The 24,425-nt window shown below is 37.6% G+C and overlaps 1 long non-coding RNA gene across 2 annotated transcripts in view; it reads right to left on the bottom strand.

Annotated features, from left to right (window-relative positions):
* Positions 1-5,567: 5,567 nt before the first annotated feature.
* Positions 5,568-24,425, bottom strand: part of LOC115291695 — a 50,323-nt gene continuing 31,465 nt past the window's right edge. Inside the window, exons 2-5 of one of the 2 annotated variants that reach the window (XR_003908626.1) lie at positions 10,999-11,097; positions 10,150-10,268; positions 9,195-9,273; positions 5,568-5,745 (exon numbers count right to left, since the gene is read on the bottom strand). This is a non-coding gene — a long non-coding RNA (uncharacterized LOC115291695). The remainder of the gene's footprint in view (positions 5,746-9,194; positions 9,274-10,149; positions 10,269-10,998; positions 11,098-24,425) is intronic. The other variant, XR_003908627.1, reaches the window with a different exon arrangement.

Raw genomic sequence — 24,425 nt, forward strand, 5'->3', positions numbered from 1 at the left:
AAGAGGGAGTCTCCTCTTCTTGGTGATACTCCTGTGGAGTGTTATTCCCATCACTCTGTGTGGGACTGCGAGTGAGGGAATGAGCCATGAAGCAAGTGCCACCGAGTCTTGCTATTCTTGCCGAGTTTTAGTAGATTTTCTTGAATTAATGTTTCTTCATTTGTTGCATCCCCTTACCACAAGTTCTAGAGACTTGATTTCCTTAAAAATAATTTGGACCAGTATATTTGCTTTGTTGATGAGCAGGCCCACAAAACTCATGGCTGCCATTCCTGATATATGCTCTTCATAATTAGTCATTTTTTTTTCAATTGTAAACTTGAACTCACACATGGCAGTTGTTAAAATGAAGAAAAATAAATGTTTACTAATGTTGAGTTTTTGTGGCATTTTGCATTAGAAATATTTGAAAAGTGGACAAGATGGCATTTCAGACTTTTTTTTTTTATTCCATATGGGAGAATACCAATATTTAATAGAATATGGTTAGAAAAAGTGTTTTAGAAGATCCTGTATGTTCAGAGTATTGTAAAAATGTTTGAAAAGCTATGTTTAAAATCAAAAGCAGACATCTGTTGGAAGGCAGTTGAAAATGAATATTAATGAGATCTAGGTGCAAAACCAAATTTGCCTTTATGAGTCAATCCAACTATAAGAGCTGATCCAATTATAATCTCTCTCTTAATATTCCTTAACACCAGTGATAGCCAGCACAGTTCATTAAGAATCCACATCAGAGTATAAGGTCATGGCTAAAAATAGGTATATTGTCTATGCAATTTGTCAATTTGTTTAACGCATTAGAAGTGGTTTCAATTTCAGAAAAATAAACAAATAAACAAAAAATTCACATTAAAGATTTGTACTCAAATGTGAGAGTAAAGGAGTGCATTATGATGCTTTCTTATTTACATTTTCATTTATTTGTATTCCCTGTGATGTGCCAAATGATTGTCAGTTTACAAAATGTGGCACCTATAAACATGCTTTAATTACTCATTTAGTTCAATCATTTAGTCAACAAATACTTATTGAGTAAATACTAAGCCGGGCTGTTCTAAATTCTGAGAATATAGAGACAAACAAGGTTCCTGTTCTCTTGGAATTTATATTCTAACTACTGTCTTAAAATAAGCGGATAACTGCAGAAGTGATTATGTGTTGTACTAGCTGTTGAAGCACACTCTTCAGATGCCCTTATCAGGTCCAAGGCACTCATTTTTGAGCTACTGGAAGTATTAGTGGCTGATGTCTCATAGCCACATGTCTCTCATGGAATTGCTCTCTATCAAAGGGACCCACTTTATCCAAGGTTACAATCACTGTCTCATGGCAACCTACATCCAGTATCTGGTTAATGCAAAGTAGGAAGACCTGTCCTGCTTACATCAACTTACAGAGAACTCTGAAGAGCTATCTCAGCCCCAGAGATCCATGAAGGGTCACCTGAGACATTTGCTATAATTCACCACAGTGGAATTTTTGTGTCTAGTCAGTTCTGTTTTCTGTACTTCCTTAACGGTGTTGCTCCTGAAGGAACTCCCCAATAAACATTCTACTTGCAAGTCTTCATTTTAGGTCTGTTTTCAGGAAACACAATCTAAAATGGTAGATACTAGAAACAGTTAAGAAGTAGTCTGTAAGGGCAACCTTTGATTTGGATCACTTGCTAAAACCTGTGATAAAGCTAAGGTCAGTTTAAGAACATAATTATAAGGGTAGTGAAGGTTCAGAGAAAATTGAACTCTAATCCCAGCAGCACTGCTATACTAAAGAAAAAGATTCAATTAAACAGAGGGACAGAGAAGAAAATCATTAACAAAATGGAAAGGCAACCTAATGAAAGAAAAAACATATTTGCAAATGATATATCTGATAAGGAGTTAATATCCAAAATATGTAACAAGCTTATACAACTCAACACCAAAAACAATCCAATTTAAAAATGGGCAGAGGACCTGAATAGACATGTCTCATGGCAACTTACATCCAGTATCTGGTTAATGCAAAGTATTACCATAGAAAATATGCTCAATATCACTAATCATCAAGGAAATGTAAATCAAAACCACAATGAAATACTACCTTACACCTGTCAGAATGGTTAAAATAAAAAACAACAACAACAAGAAATAGGGATTCCTGGCTGTCTCTGTTGGTTAAGTGTCCAACTTCAGGTCAGGTCATGATTTTGTGGTCTATAAGCCCACATTGGGCTCTGTGCTGACACCTGAGGGCCTGGAGCCTGCTTGGGACTCTATGTCTCCCTCTCTGTCTCTGCCCCTCCCACAGTCATGCTCTGCCTGTCTCTGTCTCTCAGAAATGAATAAATGTTAACAACAAAAATAAAAACCAAACAAGACCAAAAAACCCCACAAGAAATAACAAGTGTCAGTGAGGATGTAGAGAAAAGGAACCCTTTATTTTAAAAAAATTTTTTTATGTGTTTATTTTATTTTGAGAGACAGAGACAGAAAGTGAGCGGGGGAGGGGCAGAGAGAGAGGGAAACCCAGAATCTGAAGCAGGCTCCAGGCTCTGAGCTGTCAACACAGAGCCTAATGCAGGGCTCAAACCCACAGACTGTGAGGACCTGAGTCGAAGTCGGATGCTTAACCGATGAGCCACCCAGGCGCCCCGAAAAGGAACCCTTATATACTTTGCTGGGAATGTAAATTGGTGCAGCCACTGTGGAAAACAGTATGGAGATTCCTCAAAAAATTAAAAATAGAAATACCATTGTAAGACCCTATCCCCTCAGGTTAAACTGGACCCTAAAATACCAACCATTGTTTCACTCTCCCACTCCCATTCTGGTAAATAATAAAAGGCTGAGCAACTGGGCTCTGGAAAGACCCTAAAAATGTAACTTGGAAATGAACATTGTGACCTAAAGTTTAAATTGTTTTTCAAGATTCTGTTAAGAAACCTCACCCTTTTAACAAAACCTGGCGGAGGCAAAGTCCAAGGTGAGGTTAAAGTCACCTAGCCGCTAGACATCTAGACATCTTAGGTGTCTAACTATGATTGGTCATTTTAAAAGATTAAGAACTTTAAATTGATAGGTTCCCACCAAAACTAACGTCTGTATATTACAATGTAATTGGTTATAATGAAATGCTGTAGTTGTAATTGGTTAACTAAATGATGACTTATTTTGCCTCTCCAAAACCCTTAAAAACCCTGAGCTCCTGCTTGGCGGGGCTCTCTTCCAAGGACTTCTGTCTACTCGTGAGGGGCCATTCACTAGAACTAAAATAAACCCATTAACCAACTCCATTTGTGTTCCTGGATTCTACTCTCAATGACTCGCATTGGGAAAAAAAAGGTCTAACACCATATAATCCAGTGAATTCCACTACTTGGTATTTACTGTGGTAGTAGTATAATAAGGAGTTACAAAGACTTGGCACTTTGTCTCAAATTGCCAACATTAATTTGAAAAGATATATGCACCCTTATGTTTGTGGTAGCATTATTTATGATAGCCAGATATGGAAGGGACCTGTGTCCATCAACAGACATACGGATAAGGAAGATGTGGTATATGCATACAATGTACTCAGCAATCAAAAAATGAGATCTTGCCATTTGCAACAACATAAATGGACCAGAGGGGACAATGTTAGAAGAAATAAGTCAGGCAGAGAAAGACAGATTCCATATGACTTCACTTATATGTGGAACCTGAAAAACAAAACAAACAAATAAACAGACAAAAAGCAGAAACAGATTCATAAATACTAAGAACAGACTGACGGTTCTGGCAGGGGCAGAGGGACACAGCATGGATGGAGAGGAGTGGGAAGTACAGGATTCATTATGGAGTCATGGGGATGAAAGCTACAGCATAATGAATATAGTCGATGATATTCTAATAGCGTTCTATAATGACAGATGGTAGCTACCCTTGCATTGAACATAGCATAATGTATAAACTTGTCAAATCACTACACTGTACACCTAAAACTAATATAACATTGTGTGTCAACTATACTTGCTGGGCGCCATTTCTGAAGCAAGGCAGGTTTGCAAGGCCTCCCACTGTCAGATGGCAATCCATCATCTACCATTCTGCCATTTCTGTTTGTCTATCACTCCGCCATTTCTGCTTGAACACCGACCCCCACGACACATTGCCAACTGGCATCCAGTGACTTGCCTTCTTATGCTAAAAGTATGCTAAATTGTACTTTGTGAAGGAGATTTTAGAAATTTCTTCTTTTGTGTTTATGGGAGCAAATATTACATTTTCTGAGATACCTCTTTTTCTTCCCCCTCAAGAAAACAGGCTATTGAACCCTGCTCACAAAGGGACTAACCTTTTCTTTTACTATACTGAAAACATTGCCTTGTATTTGAATACTGAGGGCAACTTCCTTTCCCCATATGATAAGCATCTAAATAACCTAAAATTAATCACTATTGATAAAAAATTATGCATGAGTCTTATACCAATCTATGTTCTGGAAAATTTTTACATACCAATGAACTTGTCAATCAGGAATTATTGTCTAAGGAATTCCCAACCCTGTTTTGTATCCCATACATTTTTTCAATAAAAAAGGCTGACTCAAAAAAAAAAAAAAAAAAAGGCTGACTCTCCAGTCAGGGTTGAGATGCCTGCTTGCACTGCAGAGATCCCTGACTGGTGATCAGAAAGAAACCGAGGCCCTCTCGTTCCCTTTCGCTGACACCGTCCATCCTTCAGGGAGCCCTGGACCTGCTGGAGCTGGACTCTGGCATATACTAAAATAAAAACATTCTTTAAAAATTTTCTAGGGAGGCGCCTGGGTGGCTCAGTCAGTTAAGTGTCGGGCTTTGTCTCAGGTCATGATCTCACAGTTTGTGGATTTGAGCCCCATGTAGGGCTCTGTGCTGACAGCTAGCTTAGAGCCTAGAGCCTGCTTCAGATTCTGTATCTCCCTCTCTCTCTGACCCTTCCCTGCTTGCACTGTCTCTCTCTGTCTCTCAAAAATAAACAAAAAACATTAATAATTTTTTTTTAATTTTTTAGGGGTGCCATACAAAGTACCACAAACTGGGCAGCATAAAAAAACAAAAATTTATTCTTTCATGGTTCTGGAGACTAGAAGTCCAAAATCAAGATGTATTCAGGTCCATTCTCTCCTCTCAAGGCTCTAGAAAAGAATATATCCTTGCCTTTTCTAGCTTCTGGTGGTTGTTGTCAATTCTTAGAGCTTTTTGGACTTTATTGTTATTACTGTACCTCCTATCTCTGTGTGTTTGTATGGCCTTCTTCCCTATGTGTTTGTTTCCAATCTCTTTCTCCTCAAAAGAACACATGTCATTGGAATTGGGGCACAACCTGGTCCAGTATGAGTTCATCTCAATGATTATATCCAAAAAGACCCTATCTCTACAGGAGGTCACATCCACAGGTACAGAGGCTAGTACTTCATTGTATCATTTAGGAGACTCAATTCAATTCAACTTACAACACCCTGAAAGACAGAAATGAGGGAAAATCTTCCCATTGGGCATACTTCAGGGAGTGCACTTGGCCATTGTATTAGTCAAGGCTCTCCAGAGAAAAATAAGCAATAGGTTATATATAAGAGGAAATTTATTATTTTAGCATTGGCTTACATGATTATGGAAGCCAGGAAATCCCATGATCTTCCACTTGCAAGCTGGAGAACTAGAAAAGTCCATGGTGTAATTCAGTCCAAGTTCAAAGGCTTGAAAATTGGGTGAAGGGGAGAGCTGATGGTGACAGTACAGATCTGTGTCCAAAAGTCCAAGGACCAAGAATACCAATGTTGAAGGGCAAGAAAAGATGAGTGTCTTAGTTAAAAGTGAAACAGTAATTTGACACTGTTTATACCTTTTTGTTCTATTCAATCCCCCAATGAATTGTTGATGTTTTCCCACATTGGTGAGGGTGACCTCAGTATACAGTTTACTGAGTATTACTTAGTATACAGATTCAAATGCTAATCTCTTCCATAGACAATCTCACATGCAAAATCAGAAAAATGTTTTACCAGATATCAGGTCAGCCCTCAGCCCAGTCAAGCTGACACATACAATTAACCATCACAGTCATCTGCTTAGGGTGTGGAAAGAGAGGTGGAGTCTAGGAATACACATAGACTCGTGTGCAGGAGTGAATGATTTGGCTGGTTGCACAAGTGTCAGAAAGGAGCAAAATTGCGAGATCAGGAACAGAAAGGGCTGTGGAAGTGGCACAACCAGGGGATATAAAGACTCAGCATGTTGTTGCAATATGGCAACAATTTTATTTTTTATAAAGTTATTTATTTATTTATTTATTTATTTATTGAGAGAGAGAGAGAGAGAGAGAGAGAGAGAGAGAGAGCGCAAAAAGTAGGGGAGGGGTAGAGAGAGAAGAAAGAGAAAATCCCAAGCAGACTCCTCTCTGTCAACACAGAGCCTGAAGCGGGGCTGGAACCCTGAGATCATGAACTGAGCAGAAATCAAGAGTCAAATGTTAAACTGACCCAGGCACCCCTCAATTTGCCAACAATTAAATGGCCACAAGGCTTCAAATCACAGATATAGAAATAGATTTGGAGAGAAAAGGACTGGTTTGAGATGTTTCTGGAATAGAGCATCTAGGACTTGTTAGCATCCAGCACCTGGATCAGTACCAAGCACAGTGTAAGTGCTCAATAAATGTTATAGTTGAATGAATGATTCTACATTTTGGCTCTTGGTATTGGATAGACTGAAATGTCATTTACTGAACTAAGGAAAATTGAGGGAGAAACTCAGTTGGTGTGGTGAAGAGGGGATCAAGACTGTATTCTGCATCTGAAGCCCTCCTTCCAAGGAATTTCTCCAGCACCTCAAATGCTGGCTGGGCCACAAACAGGTACAAACTAAAATACTGGGCACGCAACCCTCAACCAATGGGAATTGTGAGAGCTGGTGAATAAATGCCTCCGCTTCCCCCATCTGAGGGAATAAGTCTGAGATGTGTTTCAAATTTCTTCCTCAGAGAATCCCCAATGAGACTGAGCTCCACTTGACAATAGTGGTAATGGGCTCATTAACATATTCTGTATCAGTTTTTCTTATTACCTTGATACTTTCACCAACTCCCTGGCTTCTGTTTTCTGGACTCACCTTACAAATAAATGGTTGCTTCGGGCTTTGGTTTTAGAGAGTACACAAATTGAGAAACACTATTAATGATAAATAAACTTTGAGTCTACACATCACCTTTTCCTAAAATTCTCTCTCTCTTCTCCCCATCATTCAAAGTTCTTCACATTCCTTAAAGCCCATTTCAGATTTCATCTTTGAAAAACTTTCTCTGGTCCCATATACCAAAGGGATCAACCCTTCTCTTCTATTTTCCTCCACAATATTATTTGTTGAGCAATGTGAAGTTAATTTTCCACACATTTATATAATCATGGGCTCAGAACTCTGGCCATACGCTAAGAAGTCTTGCAGTGCACACTTCTAGGCCTCAACACAAACATATTCTCTTTCTTTCTCTGAATTTATTTCATCTGAATAAATAGTACATGTTGCTTTCTGCTTCTTTGGCATGATGAATCTGGAGGTTTGAGTTTGAATATTACGGAAAGAGCATTTAGACTTACAATTTGTGCAAAAAAGCTACACAGTTCAGTATACTTGACCTTTTCCCAAAGGGGCCAAAAACTACAAATAACGATGACACATTACAGAGTGGCTTTTGCCCTATGTATATAATTCCAGGTCTTTGAGGACAGAAAGATTTGGTCAAGGTCCTACTCCCTGTAAATCCCTAAGGGATGTATACACCAGGAGACAGAGCCAAACAAAATAAAGTACCTATTTCTTGTTAGTGGAATTTGTTCCTAAAACCCCAATGCAGAGAGCTCTGCATATCTGAGCTTGCCAACCTGTGGTCTGAACCCCCAAAATGAAATCTTGTGATAACAGACTTTAACTACCACTTTCTTTCAAGCCACAAAGAACAGAGACTAAAATAGTGTACTCTATACAGTGTCTACAAAAGAAAAAGAAAGCTCAGGTGAACAGGTCTTATGTTGTGGAAGGTGCACTCTGGAAAAAGGAAGCTGAGACCACTGTGTGAGCAGGGCTCAGCTCAAAGGACCACTCACTACTTCTGAAGAAGGGGCAGAATAAGAACATGCAGGAGACACATGCTGGAACCTCACAGTGCACGCTGATCACAGTTTACTAATGAGCATGACCCAATCAGTGTCCTTGAATCTAACTATCCTGACTGATGACTCCTCTATTTGGTAGAAACCAGGAAAGAGAGGTGCAGGAGAAGAGCAGAGAGCTTGAGTATCTGTCTTCTCCTAGAAGAGTGCACATCTCATATATTGCACCTACTGTCCTCATAAATATAATGCCATCTATTACATCTCTTGGTTTTATCTTTGGCTCAGAAAATAACTCTCCATATGTTTGTCTCCTCTTCCCAAACACATTATAAAATTCTGAAGAGAAGGAACTGTCACCTGCTTCCTTTGTGTTCTCCACATTGCCTGATATGTGAAAGGAATAAGTAAAATTCTCTGGATCACAATTATTATAGCAATTGTATTTATTGAGAGCTTTACACACATTAACTAATTTAATCCTTACAACAATCCTATAAGGGTATATGCCATTAACATTCTCCTATTGTAGATGAAGGAGATGAGACTCAGAAAGATTAAGTAACTTCCCTAAACTCACACACCTAGAAATTGGAAGAGCCATGATTTGAATATTTATCCTATCCTATATGAAAACTGTGAGATATTACAGAAAAATAGAGGGTGGCAGGGTGGGGGGAGGGTAGTCTACAACATGGGGAGTATATCAGCCATGGCTCAACCAGAGGAGCAGAACCAGTAGCATGTACATACTACATATCAAAAGATTTTTTTTCCACAAGAAATTGACTTATGCAATTATAGAGGCTGGCTAAGCAAGTCTGAAGTTACTAGGACAAGCAGGTAGGAAAGGAAGATCCCAAGCAGGGTTAGCGCTCATGGGCACAGTCTGAAGCTTATCCAGTTGGAGCAACGAAGAAAGGTTGGGGAGGGGGAGGGAGGAGAAAGTGGAGGGAGAATAATTAGAGACCCATATGCTGGTTCTGGCCTTCTCAGAGATGGCCTAAGACCTCTCTTAAAGAACTTCCAACAGATTAAGTTAGGTGTGCCTAAAATAATCCTCATTTTGATTAATTTAAACTCACCTGATTAGGGACTTTAATCTGCACAATCCCTTCATAGCAGAACTCAGATTAGTGTTTGAATGAATAAATGGAATAAAATCTGTGTAAGATATGAAATTACAGTCTGTAAAAGCTCCTCTTGTAGCACATCTTAACCAGAAACAGGAAAGGGAATTCAGGAAACCGTTGTTTACCCTAGGCAAGTTGCCATATCTCATTACCATTAAAGGAAGAGGATTTTACAAGGCATAGGACAGGGATTAGGTGGAGGAACAACCAAGACAATCCCAAGGAAAAGAACATAGAAGAGGCAAAGTGTTCATGGCTTCTTTTGAAAAGGTAATTGAGGGGAGCATGAAACTATAAAATCCCACTGGGGACTCCAGTGCAAGAAGGAAATGGCAAGTATTACATGCTTATGGGGGAAGAAGAGATTTCTGTGATTGGGCACCTAGTAAGCCCACGAGGCCAAAGGACAGGGAGAAGGTGATGGAGTGACTGCCATGGGGTAATGGAACAGGCCAACATCTCAGTGCTTCTGAAAAGTTTAATGTGAATAATTGAATGACATAGCAGATACAATTGATTCTCATTCCTTATGTTCTATAAAGTCTCTGTGAGCACTAAAATAGGAAATCCTGGACCTTTGCTCTTGGGTAAATACAGGAATAAGTTTCTGTGAGTCTCCAGTCATAACATTGTCATCAACAAGTGCATAACCTTGTTTTATGCATGTTTCTGTTTAAAGAAACCTTATCTAACATATATTGTTGACTCATTAACATTGAGCTCACGGCCAACAGCACTATAACTTACACCTGAACAAAGCTTACATAAAACATACATTTTCTCCATAAGCCAGATTTCTTGTGCACAGACACTTGTGGGCCATAGCAAATAGTGAAATCACCAACAAAAAAGCACACGTACGCACACACACACACACACGGCATGAAATAGGGTGAGAAAAACATACTTGTTTACACTATGGAAGCTGAAACAAGAAGGCAGAGTGTCACTTTGTTTGACCTCAGCTGGGAATGTGCACATCAGTGGGCTCAAATTTTTCACCATCCTGTGCATGTCCACAAATGACTGTGAAAACAACACAAGTATTAATTTGGGTGTTACAAATAAATTTTAGTGAGCAGGTGAATTCACAAATACAGAATCTATGAATAATGAGGATTGACTATGTGTGAAGATTCACCCATAGATTACTGTTAGGGGTTACAGAGTCCCAGTCCCTGACAGACTCCATCTTAGACATATTTGTGATTAAGTATACAGTAGGCCAAACAGAAGATGAAAACTGAGTGAGCAATCCATTATCCATGCTCTTCTGGATCCTGACATTGAAAATCCTTGACTTAAAGTTGGCTGATCTAGTCTATCTGTGGTTTTCATTTGACCACAGACTCTGCTCTGCTATTGAGTGTGGGGCTGTGGCTCATTGCTTCTTTGTTTGTTCTGTCTACTTATAATCCCTCCGCTGTGGCTGGACATGTAACAAATGCTTAGTTGTCCTGCTCTCAAAAACTCTTACTAGATGAGCAGTAACAGGACTGTCTGTGACTCTGCCCCTGCACAAAGAAAGGTAACTGGTGAAAACTACTCTCTGGATGACAGGTCTCACTCTGAGCATATCAGTTCCAATCTCTGGTAAGCCCTCAGTGCTAACTAGCAATTCAACGGTTTGTTGTTTTTTTGTTTGTTTTTTTTTTTTGGCTCATCCCTGTTGCACTCTCCCAGACAAGTATTGTGTAACTGTACCTTTCTCTTAGCTTGTTTGGGTGGCTAGATGACTTAAACAACAGAAACTTACTTCTCACAGTTTTTGAGTCTAGGAAATCCAAGATCAGGGTAGCAACATTGTTGGGTTCTGGTGGAGCTGCTCCCTGGCTTGGAGGTGGCTGCCTTCTCCCTGTGTCCTCAGTTGGTGGAGAGAGATAGAGAGTGAACTCTTTGGTGTCTCTTCCTATTAGGGCACTAATCCTATCATGAGGGCCCCACCCTCATTTTCTCATCTAAATCTAATTGTGTCCCCAAGGTCCTCCCTCCAAATACATCCTGTTTGGGTGCTAGGGCTTCAACATATGAATTGGGGGAGGAAATGGGAGAGGGATGAGGCACAATTCAGTCCATAGCAACCTCTCATTAAACATGTGATTCAGCCAGTTTGGACCGGTATGGCTACTGTTTTTTTTTTTTTTATGGTAGAGTCCATTCTGATTGGAACTAGATTGAACTCCAACAGCATGTTCTTTATCCTCAGTATCTTCTGAGAAATTGACTTCCTATGTTGCAATAATAATAATAATAATAATAATCAGAATAGAATTTTTATATCCTCCCAACATAACCCATCTCTCCTTAAATCTAGACTCATACCCCTGTTGTCCCTCTCATTAATATTAATAAAGCACCTGTGCTTCTATTCAAAGCCAGTCCCTCCCCTTGTGCCCTAGACTCCATCTACTTAGGAACATCTACTTCTTATCTACTCAGAAACACCGGTCTAGTAACTGTTCCCTCTTGCTCTTCTATCATCAAAATTTTCTTCTCTAGGGGATAATTCCCTCCACATAATGACATACTTTTATTTCTAAGAAGAAAAAAAATGACCTCCAGTAACCATTCATTTCATTTCTAAGTTCTACTCTAGAGAAGTTTTCATTTCCACCACTCAACCAAGCAGCTCCTACCAAGAACACCAATAACCCCCATGTAGCTAAATTCAATGATTTATCCTCAATCCTCAACTTATTTGGGCCATTTGACACTATTAACACTCTTCTGGACACATTTTCCTCCCTTTGCCTCAGGATCATTACCCTTTATTCACTGCTCTAGTTCTTCTTTATTCGTTCCTCCTTATATCCCTGATCTCTAAACAGTAGAGTAACCTATATCTCAATGTTTATCTGATTCCTTTATGTCTACGCCTCAGAGTTCTCAGAGGACTTCAGTCTTAGGAACCCTGCATAGTTGTTCCTTCTGACTGCTACACTCTTATTTGAATATTGCATGGCCTGTTACTTTGTGTTCTTCAAGTCACTTTATAAGTGAGGCCTCTAATGACTCTAAATAAAAGAGAAACCCACACCCACTCTTCCACTCACTGGCACTCCCTCTCTACTTTACCCTGTTTTACTTTTTAACCATAAAACTTATCATGAGCTAACATCCATGTTTACTTAATTATTTCTAGATAGTCCATGTACTTCCCTTTGACAAAGACTTTCTCCTAGACTAACTTTAATCAGGCTCCTCTGAGCTCTCAGCTTGACTAGGTCCAACCTTAGCCTTCCTTTTATGTCCTTGTTTGACATTATACAGTTTGAACACATTGTTCTTTCTAAATCAGTTTAGCAAAAATCCCCCACTCCCAACATTATATACTCCAGCCTGCCTTCAGCAAGAACCCTGTTGCATCAGTCTAGCAACCCCCCACCCTATGCCCGATGTTTCCTCTGAGTAATCTTCCATCCACTGACCCCTCATGTTGCTCCTTGAATATAACTGCCCCCCATTTGTCCATTTGTCCTTGTTGGAGTCAGAGTTGAATTCAATCTCTCTTCCTATTCCAAAACTCCATTTTAGTATCACCCCCTTAAATGAAGCATGCCTTCCCACTTTTAACAAACGTCATGAATAATAAATCTTTGTCTAAAATATAAGCTCCCCAGGGGCTCCTGGGAGGCTCAGTCAGTTAAAAGTCTGACTTTGGCTCAGGTCTTGATCTCATGGTTCATGAGTTTGAGCCCCACATCAGGCTGTCTGCTGTCAGAACAGAGCTGCTTTAGGTGCTCTATCTCCTTCAATCTCTGCCCCTCCCTCCTGTCTTCTCTGTCTGTCTCTCTGTGTCTTTCAAAATAAACAAATAAACTTAAGAAAAAAACACAAGCTCCCTGAAGTCAAGGATTTTGTGCCATGATGCATTGCAATATTCGTATATACTGTGTGCCATATAATATTTGTTCAATGAATAGATGAATGAATGAGCACCTCCTGTTGAGAAGCAGTCACCATTGCTTCCATGACCATACTCTATATGCTCTACAGGTAAGCTAATGCACGTGAAGCTGATGCCATTCCTCAAGAATCTTGAGATGATACCAGAAATGTGTTTCAAATAAGCAAAGAAGTGACTCTGGTCTAATTGAAGCAAAAGTCATTCATTTGACAATTAGCCTTACATTATTTTGAGAGCCCATATGTTGCTGCCTCATGGAAATCTTTACTCTTTAACTGTTAACATTCTTACATGTTGAAATGTTGGGTTTTTTTTTTTCCCAATTCTAAGTGTCTCCTTGTGAATAACAAGTTCTTCCTTGTAACCCTTCAGAGAGAAGAGAACACTACCTTGGGCTGGGAAGAATAATTTTATTGGTATAAAATGGTTAGTTGGTCCAAGAGCCCAAGATAGATATCAATAGAGGTAGACATATCATAATTCCGAACTTTTAAGGAAGGGCCAGAAATTTTTACCAGGAATCCACTGTGCCATTATATTACAGTTTTCTGTGGTGAACATAGTTGGTGTTCTGCTCCAGTTTACCTCCTTGCATACCTATCTACCAGGCGTTATGTGTTTTGTTCAACTCTAGCCCAGGAGGCTACACCTTCAAACCCATACACAGTGACTGACCTGGTGGCTAAAAGCCACCCTCTTGCCTTAGGATGGGACTAAAGCTGTGGTGCAATTTGCTCCAGAGTTTCCTCACAAGATCAGACAGAAACAACAGTATCCTGTTGAATCCACAGCCACACCTAGCCTTTTACAGTTACTCTCATTCTTCCTTGCTTCCCAAGAATTCCAGTCTAGGGCTATGCCTTCAGGGATGAAATCTATGTTACGATCCAGAGACAGAGACAGTTTGTAGATTTCTTAGAGTAGGTACACATACCACACACACACACACACACACACACACACACACACACACAGGGTCCGACCTATGTATCTTACAAGACTTCCAGTTTTTTGTGTTTGTTTTTAAAATGTTTTATGTTTTTTATTTATTTTTGAGAGACACAGAGAGACAGTGCAAGCAAGGGAGAGTCAGTGAGAGAGGAGGACACAGAATCTGAAGCAGGCTCCAGGCTCTAAGCTAGCCGTCAGCACAGAGCCCAACGCGGGGCTCAAACCCATGAATCGTGAGATCATGACCTGAGCCGAAGCTGGACACTTAACTGACTGAGCCACCCAGGCGCCCCTCAGACTTACAGTTTAACTGTCATATACCATATTGATCTGTTATGGCTCCCTATTTTACATTCTCTTTGAGTCTTTGCTCATATTCTTTCCTTGAGTGCACATCTCTGCCTTACCTAAATGATAAACTCTCTGCTCCTTATTCGAGACTCAGCTCAAATATCACATCCTCTGCAAAGGTTCCCAGATTTCTCTAGGCTCAGTAGGTCCCCCTTCTTAGGTCCCTATAGCATACTCTGAATGATAACAGTTATTTGCATGTATAACTTCTTCACTTAATTATAAGCTCCTTGAAAGCATTTTTTAACAAGTTTTTTAGGAATATGTGGAGTAAAGAAACAATGTACAACTTTAGAATGCACAGAGCCAATGCATTTTTGACTTACAAACTAATTTAAGAGCCTATTCTTTCTGACAGTGATTTAAAAATTGAGAAAACCCTAGAAGGATATATATCTATCATGTCAATAGTGATTACATCTGGGTGGTAAGGTTATTAGTGGGGTTTTGTTTATTTGCATATTTTAATCTTTTTTTTAAATTTCTTGTGTCAGTAGACCTTAAACATAAATGCAAAATGATGATCCCAATAACAAAAAATAAAACATTGCAGCTTTTTCCTAAGAATTAAATAACACTTATAGAAAAGAAAAGAAAAGAAAAGACATTTTTTAAGAAGAGACATTTTAGGCAAATTAAAATTTATACAAAAAGAAAGTTCAACATAGAATACAAAATACTATTTTTCTCTTGCCTAGTTTTTACACAATGAACACATGTTGTACAAAGAAATATGCATTGTTAATTTCAAAACAGCTGAGAAAAATTTCTCAATTTAAGAAGAAAATAAATGTGTTTGTTAAATGCATTTCAGTTTTTACAGCACCTTCGAGTATCCCACCAAAGAGACATGTTCTGAATCAAACATAAGTTCATCTGACTCACTCACTATTCCACAGAAACACATAGAACACATGCTTTTCTGTTACTACACATCATCAATGTCTGAAGCAAACAATGGTCTTTGAATGGCACTACAGTTTTTCATTGGTTTCTTATATTCCTAACATTTTAAGGTCATGGTCCTTTGCTCTGAGCTTATCCTATAATAACTGTGATGAGCCAAAAAGCACATGAACCTGATTGGGGAAAAACATAGATTTAGAAAAATCAGCCATTGTTCAAGGTGGCCTTTCTCTCAGAAGAAAAAAAATCACTTTATAGAAATTTATTCCTGAATTCCTAACACAAATAAACTTTGACTCTTTTTTTTCTTGGAGAGAAAAGTAATAACAACAATACTGAAAAGGAGATATCATTTTAGCTTTATGTATTCTACACTGATAAGTCTTTTACTTAAATATTAATTTATCTAAACAAGTTTCATCTTCTTTTCTCTATAAAGTATTATTTAATTCTAGGCTCACACAGTTTGGGAATACAATACTATATTTTCATAATTGAGATCATAATTTTCTATATGGTGATTCAAGTTTCCTGGCCCATTTAGAGGTTTGGTGCATATATGCTAAGAGATAATGTAATAGGAAGCTGAGCTACATGACTTGATTCTGTAATTTAAAAAACCTGTTTGGCTAGGCCTAGTAAAATTAACGGTAATAACACCTTATTTCAACAGTCTTTCATCTAAAGATCTCAAAGCATCCAACATTTACAGCACGTTATTAGGCCATGCTGACTCTGTGACAAAAATACTATATTTTAGAAATGTTTAAATTTTTCCATTATTTGTCTTATTTTCTTAGATTAGTGGGTACCTTTGTAATTTTCAAAATGAGTCTTGTTTACTCTTGATAGAGAGGCAGCTTAGAGAATTATTACAAACAATGGAATTTATACACTAGCACAAAAAGTGTATGGAGGTTATTCTTAGCTCAGATGGGAAAAAACTTAATGTATTTTTAATATTTTGAACATCTACTATGCACCAAACCCTGGGCCAGGCATGCTACATTTGTTACCTTATTAAAACCTCACAAGAATCCTACAAGGGAAGTATAATTATTTTTAAAATACATGAGAGGAAACATGAACATGATGGTTTATGCTATGAGGACTCAGCTAAAAAATCTGGACTGGAATCCAGATGTATTCAGCTACATTTTATTGTGTTTTAATACCCTAGTTACTTTTAGGAGAGAGTGGAGGAGGTTTCCATTATCCAAATTTTGCCTCTGCCATCTATTAATAATCCCAACAGTTCATAAAACAGTTAGAATCAGAAGAGGAATCAAGAATATTGACAGATATTCATCATAACAGTTTATATCTACTTTTGAACGGCACAGGGGGATAGTCGGATGACTTAAAGATAGTGGGTTTATTTAGGTGACTGGGGCCCTGCCTCGATAAGAAGGCCGTGTTTCCCAAACATGCACATATATCACCACTGGTCCACAAGATGGTTTTGTTAACATTTGAACCTTATGTCAGTTATATATTTCTAACATTTTTGTAGTTATATATTTTTAACATCTATTAGGAAAGAAATGAACTAGCAGAACAAACTCTTTTCCTTATAAATGCTATTACTTGCAATAAGGCCAAAATAAGTGGTGCTATAGTAATTCACTTTGCACAGTGAGTCTGGCTAGTCCAACAAATTTAAGAAAACCTTCAATAATCAAAACTTCTGCTTTGGATATAGGGATGTTATGAATGTACAGATGGCTGATAAAGATTCTCATATGTCATTTTTTTGACATTTATCATCCTGTATTTCTTACTAGTGTATTAATTCATCACTTCTGAAGGTCAATCAGAGCTTACTATATAGGTATATACCATTGAGAATTATAATCTGGAATGGGATTTGTTTTGTTTAATTGAAACCATCACAAGTAAGAAGTTTTAATAGATGTTTAGGCATAATAAAAGAAGATGTTTATAACAAATACAACCACTAGTATTAACAGTAATAAAACCAGGGGTGCCTGAGTGGCTCAGCAGGTTGAGTGTCTGACTCTGGACTTCAGCTCAGGTCATTGTCTCACAGTTCATGAGTTCAAGCCCACGTCAGGTCCAGCACTAACAGTGCAGTGCCTGCTTGGGATTCTCTCCTTCTTGCTCTGCCCCTCCCCACCTGCTCTCTCAAAATAAATAAAAATAAACTTGAAAAACGTAATAAAGGGGCGCCTGAGTGGCTCAGTGGGCTAAGCATCCAACTTTGGCTCAGGTCATGATCACACAGCCCTGTGTTGTGAGTCCAAGCCCTGTGTTGGGCTCTGTGCTGACAGCTCAGAGCCTGGAGGCTGCTTCAGATTCTTGTCTCCTTCTCTCTCTGCCTGTCCCTCTGCCTCTTTCTTTCTCTCTCAAAAATAAACAAATATTAATTTTTAAATGGTAATAAAACCATATTGATGTCTGAATCATTTGTTAATATTATAGAAATACCAGCTTCAACCAAAGAAACACAAAACATTGCACAGATATCATAAAAATTCTTTGAAACCTGGAATTTCACTGCCAACTGGGAGTGAATCTATTTTATCATGTGTTGTGTTTAGAAACACTGGTGTCAAAAGAAAGATTCTGCTTCAATGAGATTCTGAATTTCTAAGGAACCCTCAAGTGATGAAGGTGATACAGGTCCACAGACTGCACTTTGGATAGCACTTGTTTACATGATATCATAATGGAAAACTTACATATAATCCATTTGTGGTCTGAGACAACTACTCTCTTAGGAAAAGGTGCCTCCAGGGCATGCACATGAATCACAAATTTACACAGACATGAGAATATAACTTGGTATGACATTTATATCAATGTTTATGGAAATTACATCACTATCTGCACTTTAGTCAAAAATAATTATGTTTCACTACTTAAATTTGTCTCAATCTTTCAGTTCAATAATTGGAAGTCATTTTGTCTTACAGTTAAGAAAGATTACCCATTGTTTCCAATGAAATATATGAATAAATATAATGCATTAATATTTTATTAATATATTATGATCCATTAGTAAAAGCATATGTCATATGGAAGATGGCTTTTTAAAATGAACCTGAGCTCCACAAAAGAAAATACATGACTAAATATAAAAATAATTCATCTCTGGCCTACTCTGATGATGATTAAGAGCAAAAATACTCAGGTAATGTTCTTCAAATACTCAATTAAACGTTAATCTAAACAAACAACACACAGCCTAACTTCATCTAAAATGTGCAGAAAAATACCTCCACATTGAGACGATGCTCTGTTACCAAAGATGCACTGCCTTTATTCCTTGCCTTCACTTTTCTGTATGAAAAGAAATTTCATACAGAAATACAAAATCGGTTAAAACGCAACATTCCCTGTGATTGCTACTCAATAGTCAGGAGTGAGATGCGTGAAGTTGGATCACATCATGGGTAATTGCTGGATTGTTGCTTTTAAAATAACATCTGTGTGTATGTGTGCTTTGAGCTGAAATATGTTAGCTCCAATGCCAGAGGCTGATATTATTACAGCACATTTCAAAGGTGGAACAGCTTTCGAAAGAACTTCTTAAAGCATTTTACTTTAATCACAGGAAAAACTTCAGAGCCTGCACCTGAATTCAAGACAAAGCTATGCCTCCTGCTGCCTTCTGATTTCTCAGCATATTGTTCTTCCTCTTACATTTTGTCCTTTTAGATAATGAGGGGCAAGTATCTATCCCTCTGCCCTTCTTGATCCCCACTCTGTACTAGACAGGATATTACCCACCACCTCACTGGAATACTGTGGGGCTACTAGTGCTACAAAAATGTGAAATAGCTGTAAACTTCTGTTCAGAAATCTTGTCAAATTTTCTGATTGAAATTTTGCTTATAAATGTGCTAGTTAGATTAGAAGCTTAGGAAAAAAACATCAATGCTCCAAATTTCTGTGAAAGCATGTTTTGGTACAACCTTAATTTGGCCAAGAGGGTAAGTGAATCACTCCCCTTCAGGGCACTTTGGGGTGGCCACAGCATACAGGTCTAGACCAGCAGTAGTGCTGCCTTAGAGAGTAACCAATTCAACCAGACTCTCCCTGGAGTCCTAGGACCTCAATGACTTCTAAGAGCCCCTCATAAGAAGTGAAGGGCCCTAGAGAGAGGCCATATACAGATGCTTTCTCTGACTTAAAAGTCTGCTGATAGCCCCATAAATTAACCTAGCAAGGATGAAACTCCCAGCCTGCCACTATTCATCTACAATCCATGTAAGATATAAACACGACTTATCTCTTAAAAAGTGTCTACTTTATACAAACTTAAAAAAAAGTCATTAAAAAAAAAGCATAGCTAATTGTATAAGGAAAACACAACTTAAATCCTTTTGTGTAAAGAGTATTTCCTGAAGATCCTAGATTATGCCCCAGAATCAAAGAAAGAACAACAGGAATGAGGGCCCTCTGGAAACAAGGTAGAAACAGGCTCAAATGTTATCACCCCTTTTTGTTCCCTCTGTTTGCCTTATTTTACTCATCACTGAAACATGGTGCTACCCTTGGTATTTTCAGGTGCAGGAGACATGGCCACATTTTCACAGCTCCTGAACACAGAGGAAAGATACTTTTTCTCTCCCAGCTTCTATTTAGAACTTTTTAGAACAGGACACCCACTAACTTGGTCTAGACCTCTGGATGCCCCCTGGCCAATTCAGTGCAACCAGTCATTGACCCAGTCAGGCTGGTTATCTACCTCCAGGATCAGGGCCTTGGGTGTGTGATTGTGTGTTTGGCTGCCCCCAGCAGAACTGTAGGGACACTTCCATCAAAAGAGCAAGGTGTACGGGGAGTGGGTCAGGGGCAACAAAACCACATCATTCTTGCTCCAAAACAGCTCCCTCAGCTACCAGCTACAGGAAAGTTATTTTCTCCATTTATAAATGAGAAAATAGAATAAGACAGAGATTAAGACACACACAAACACACACACACACAGAGTGGAACTGGAATGGAGCCAAATGATATTCGTAGCCCTCACACAGAATCGTTTGTGAGGAATAAGCAGACTTCGCATAGCAATCTATTGCTGATAGAGTTAGGTTTTCAGAAATTTAGTTTTAGGAAAAGCTGAGACTGTCAGACTTTTAAACTGGTTAATCGAATATCTGTGTTTAGAGATGTGAGGAAAGATAGAAGAAAACTTCCAGTACATTCTTCAACAGTCTGGGGACATGTTAGTTAGAATATCTCTGGTGACCCAGAAAACAGGAGTTAGATGATATTTCCAGTGTCTTTTGTCTCTATTCACAATGGTATTCCTTCTTTCATCTTCCATCTCCAGAGGACAGGGACAATTCTGTAGAGTTCGGATCTCTGATAAATGACCAGTGGTTATTTGAAAGTGTCTAATGGTCTAACATCTAAAACTCTAGAATTATGTATGATGGACATTTTTTTTATTGAACTAGGTGGCTTAATGGTACAGATTCATATTGAACCATCATTTTAAGTCAGGAAAATATTTCATTTCTGTGTAGTTTTTGCAATCTAAATGAAATAAACTTTTTTTATAAAAGGGAAGAATCCTAATAAGAACTAAAGGCCATGCTTATTCAAAACCATTGATTTAATCTAGAAAATTAAATCAAATTAAGTGCATTGTTAAACTTTATGCAAAACTATACAAACAAGCATTAAATAAAAATGCCTTGATTGACCAACATAACCCAAGTTGAAACCAAATTTAAGGGAGAAGTTTTGACCTGATGTAATCACAGTCACTTTAAAAGCTGCTTAATTTTGCAAATTTACATTCACTTGAGTTTTGTCTTGTGTTTTTAAATAAGAATAACACTAGTTTTCTGGCCCAGGATTTAGGCAGACATTTTTCTCTCTAATATAAATTAGATAATATGATGATTTGGGGGGTTTTAAAAATAATACAGAGACTAACCCATGATACGTAATTTAGTATTAAATCACATAACCCATAGGAATGTATACGTGACTCCTCAAAGGAAGGTAATGATACAAAACAACCTATTAAGCAAACTTTAAAGTATTATTCGGGAAGCTTTAGGATATTCTGGTGGCCTGACATAGTCAGATACTAAGCGTGAGTTTTAAGAATCGAAATTCTGTCCTTTTATTTACAAGAAGCAATATGATATAGGGGAAATAACACCAGCCTAGGAGTCAGGATGTCTGGAATTAAGTGCCTTCTGCAACCAAACAGCCAGTGACCTTGGATGGGCACAAAACCTCTTCGGGGGTTAGTTATTTCTGTAAAATAAGATTTAATGGATGGCCTCAAAGTCCATTCCAGCTGTACAATTCCATGACTCCATACATGGAAACGTGGTTAGCACAATGCTTAGGCATAATAAAGAATTCAAAAGATGTTACTACCTTTCCATTCTTTCTTCTTTTCTTTTTCTTCCTTTTTCTCTCAATCCTTTTCATGAGCCCAGCCACGTTCTCAAAATGTATTTATTTCTGTACCTTCAATTCCTAGCATAGAGACTGGCAAAAACTGCTGTCTATAAAAAGGGCTGTCTATCTTCAAGAAACTCAATCTAATAGAGCAAACATATAAATAAATTGCATTACTGTGCTTCAAGTCCAAAAATACCTTAGTAATTTATATTCCTCGCAAAGACAGTAGCGCAAAGGGACTGATGAACAGTTCTTTAAGCAGGACCAGAAAAACTTAATTAAGCAGAGAACATCTCAACATCTGAACCAGATCACTTTCAGTGACTAGGAACTCGTCAGACAATAGAGGGAACAGGATGTTCATTGGAGCCATGACACTAGTGTGTTCTGCTCAGGTGCAGATACAACAATTCTAATAGCCACGAATTTTCTGCCCTTGAAAATCAGATTTCCTGGGACAGACATACCATTCATTCTGAGAAATTTTTTTTAAAACTGATAATTAGTTTAGAACTGCAACTGGAAAATCTCTATACTGCTTAGTATTCTTTCATTATTATAAATATACATATAATATTAAAGATTATACTTTTCTATACTATTCAGGGGCTTGCTATTCAGTTCTATTGATAAGTATACTTATCCTTTTACAACTATTAAGTACATTGACCATCATAGCTTTATAACATGTCATGATGTCTAATACGGCAAGCTCTCCCACCTGTTTCTTTTTCTTTTTTTTTTTTTCTTCAAGAATGCCTTGTCAAAAAAAAAGAATGCCTTGTCTATTCTGGGATTTTTTCCCCTTTTTCATATAAAATTTTAGAATCAGCTTGTCAGGTTTCACTAAAATTAAAAATATATATATTGAAATTTTTATTGGCATTTCATTAATTCTGAAGATTAGTTTTGGAACATAAATCTTCTTGATATTAAGTCTTTCTATCAATGAAATATTATGTATTTGCATGTATATAGATATTTTTAAGTATCTTTCAATAAAGTTTAAATTGTTTCCATATAGGTTTGCCAATCTTCTGTTAGACTTGTTACTGTGTTCCTATCTTTGTTGCTGTTATAAATGGTAATTTTAATGCTATTTATTTCTTTTTCATGTATTGCCATGTTAGCTAGGACCTCTAGCACAAGGTTAAATGGCAATGTTGATGATAGACAACCTCCTGATTTTAAATGAAATGCCAATACATTTTACCATTAAGGATGCTGCTCATTTTTGATAGAGAATTTTATCAAAATTAAAATGTACCCTTCTATTCCTATTTTTCTGAGTTTTTATGGGTGTATATTGGCTTAATGCCAATGCTTTTTTTTCTTTTACTGAAACAAAATCACATTTTTCTCTTGAATATATCAATGCAGCAAATTACATTAATGAGCTTTCTAATATAAAACCTTGCAAACTTGGAATAAACCAAATTTGGTCATTATATGGTTTTTTTTATACTTCACTGGATTTCATTAGCAAATAGTCTGTTTAGAATTTTTGTATCTATGTTCATGCCTGAAATGGGACTACAAATCTCTCTCTTCCAGCTATTTATTGCTATAAAACAAAGTTCTCCCAAACATAGAGGCTTGAAACAAAACAGCAATATTTTTAATACATCTCCTGATTTTGTGGGTTAGAAATTGGACAGTACTTTCCCGGGAAAGTTTTCAGTTTTATGTGGCATTGACTGAAATCACTCAGTGGTATTCAGAGAGTGACTGAACTGAACTAAAGTTCAAGACAAATTCAGGCAGATAAGTGCCTGGGGTTGTAGCAGGGAAGGCTGGAATGCTAGACTCACTGGGGCCCCTCCAGGCAGTGTCAGGGCCTCTTGACTTAATCCATGTGACAGGGTAGTCACCCTTCTTACAGGGCGGCTCAGGGCTCCTAGAGACCAAGGTAGTACCTGACAGTCCTCTTAAAAGTGAGCTCAGGAACTGGCATAGCACCATTTCTTCCATTCTTTATTGGTAAAAGCAGTCATAAGCAGTGAATACCATAGAGGCGGAGATATAAATATCACCTCTCAATGGAAGAAGTGCCAAAGAATTTGTAAACGTGTTTTATCTATCACAAAACCTGTTTGTGATTTTGTTATCAAGGTCAAGCTAGTCTAATGCCATGAGTTTGGAATATTACCTCTTTTTCTAGTCTCAAGAGGAAAAAAATAGTAAGATTGTAATCACTTGCTCCTTAAATGGTTGGTATGTTTCCTCTAAAGTCATTGATCCCCACTGTTTTATTTTTTGTGAAGAAAATGATCCTAAGACTATTCAGGATTTCTATGTCTTCTCAAACCAGTTTTGATAAGTCATTTTCCTAATAAATTATTGACTTTGTATATGTTTTCTAAATAATGAAAAAATTGCTCATTGTATTCTTTTATTTCATAAGAATCCATAGTTATGTTAAATTTTATAAGTAATATTATTTATTTGTTGTAAATCTAGCCAAATTTGAGTTTATTAATAGTTCAGAAACTAACATGGTTGATCATTTCCATTGCATGTTTGATCCTTTCTCCTTATTTTATGTTCAATTTTACAATTTCTTTCTCTCTAGATTAATTCCATTTTTATATCTCATTTTTATCCATATCTTATTCATTTCTAAGAATTCATTATATTTTCTGCATTCAAGTTTTCTATCAATTATAAGTGTG

This window comes from Suricata suricatta, chromosome 5 (genome assembly GCF_006229205.1).
Source record: "Suricata suricatta isolate VVHF042 chromosome 5, meerkat_22Aug2017_6uvM2_HiC, whole genome shotgun sequence".
In the NCBI taxonomy this organism is placed as follows: Eukaryota; Metazoa; Chordata; class Mammalia; order Carnivora; family Herpestidae; genus Suricata; species Suricata suricatta.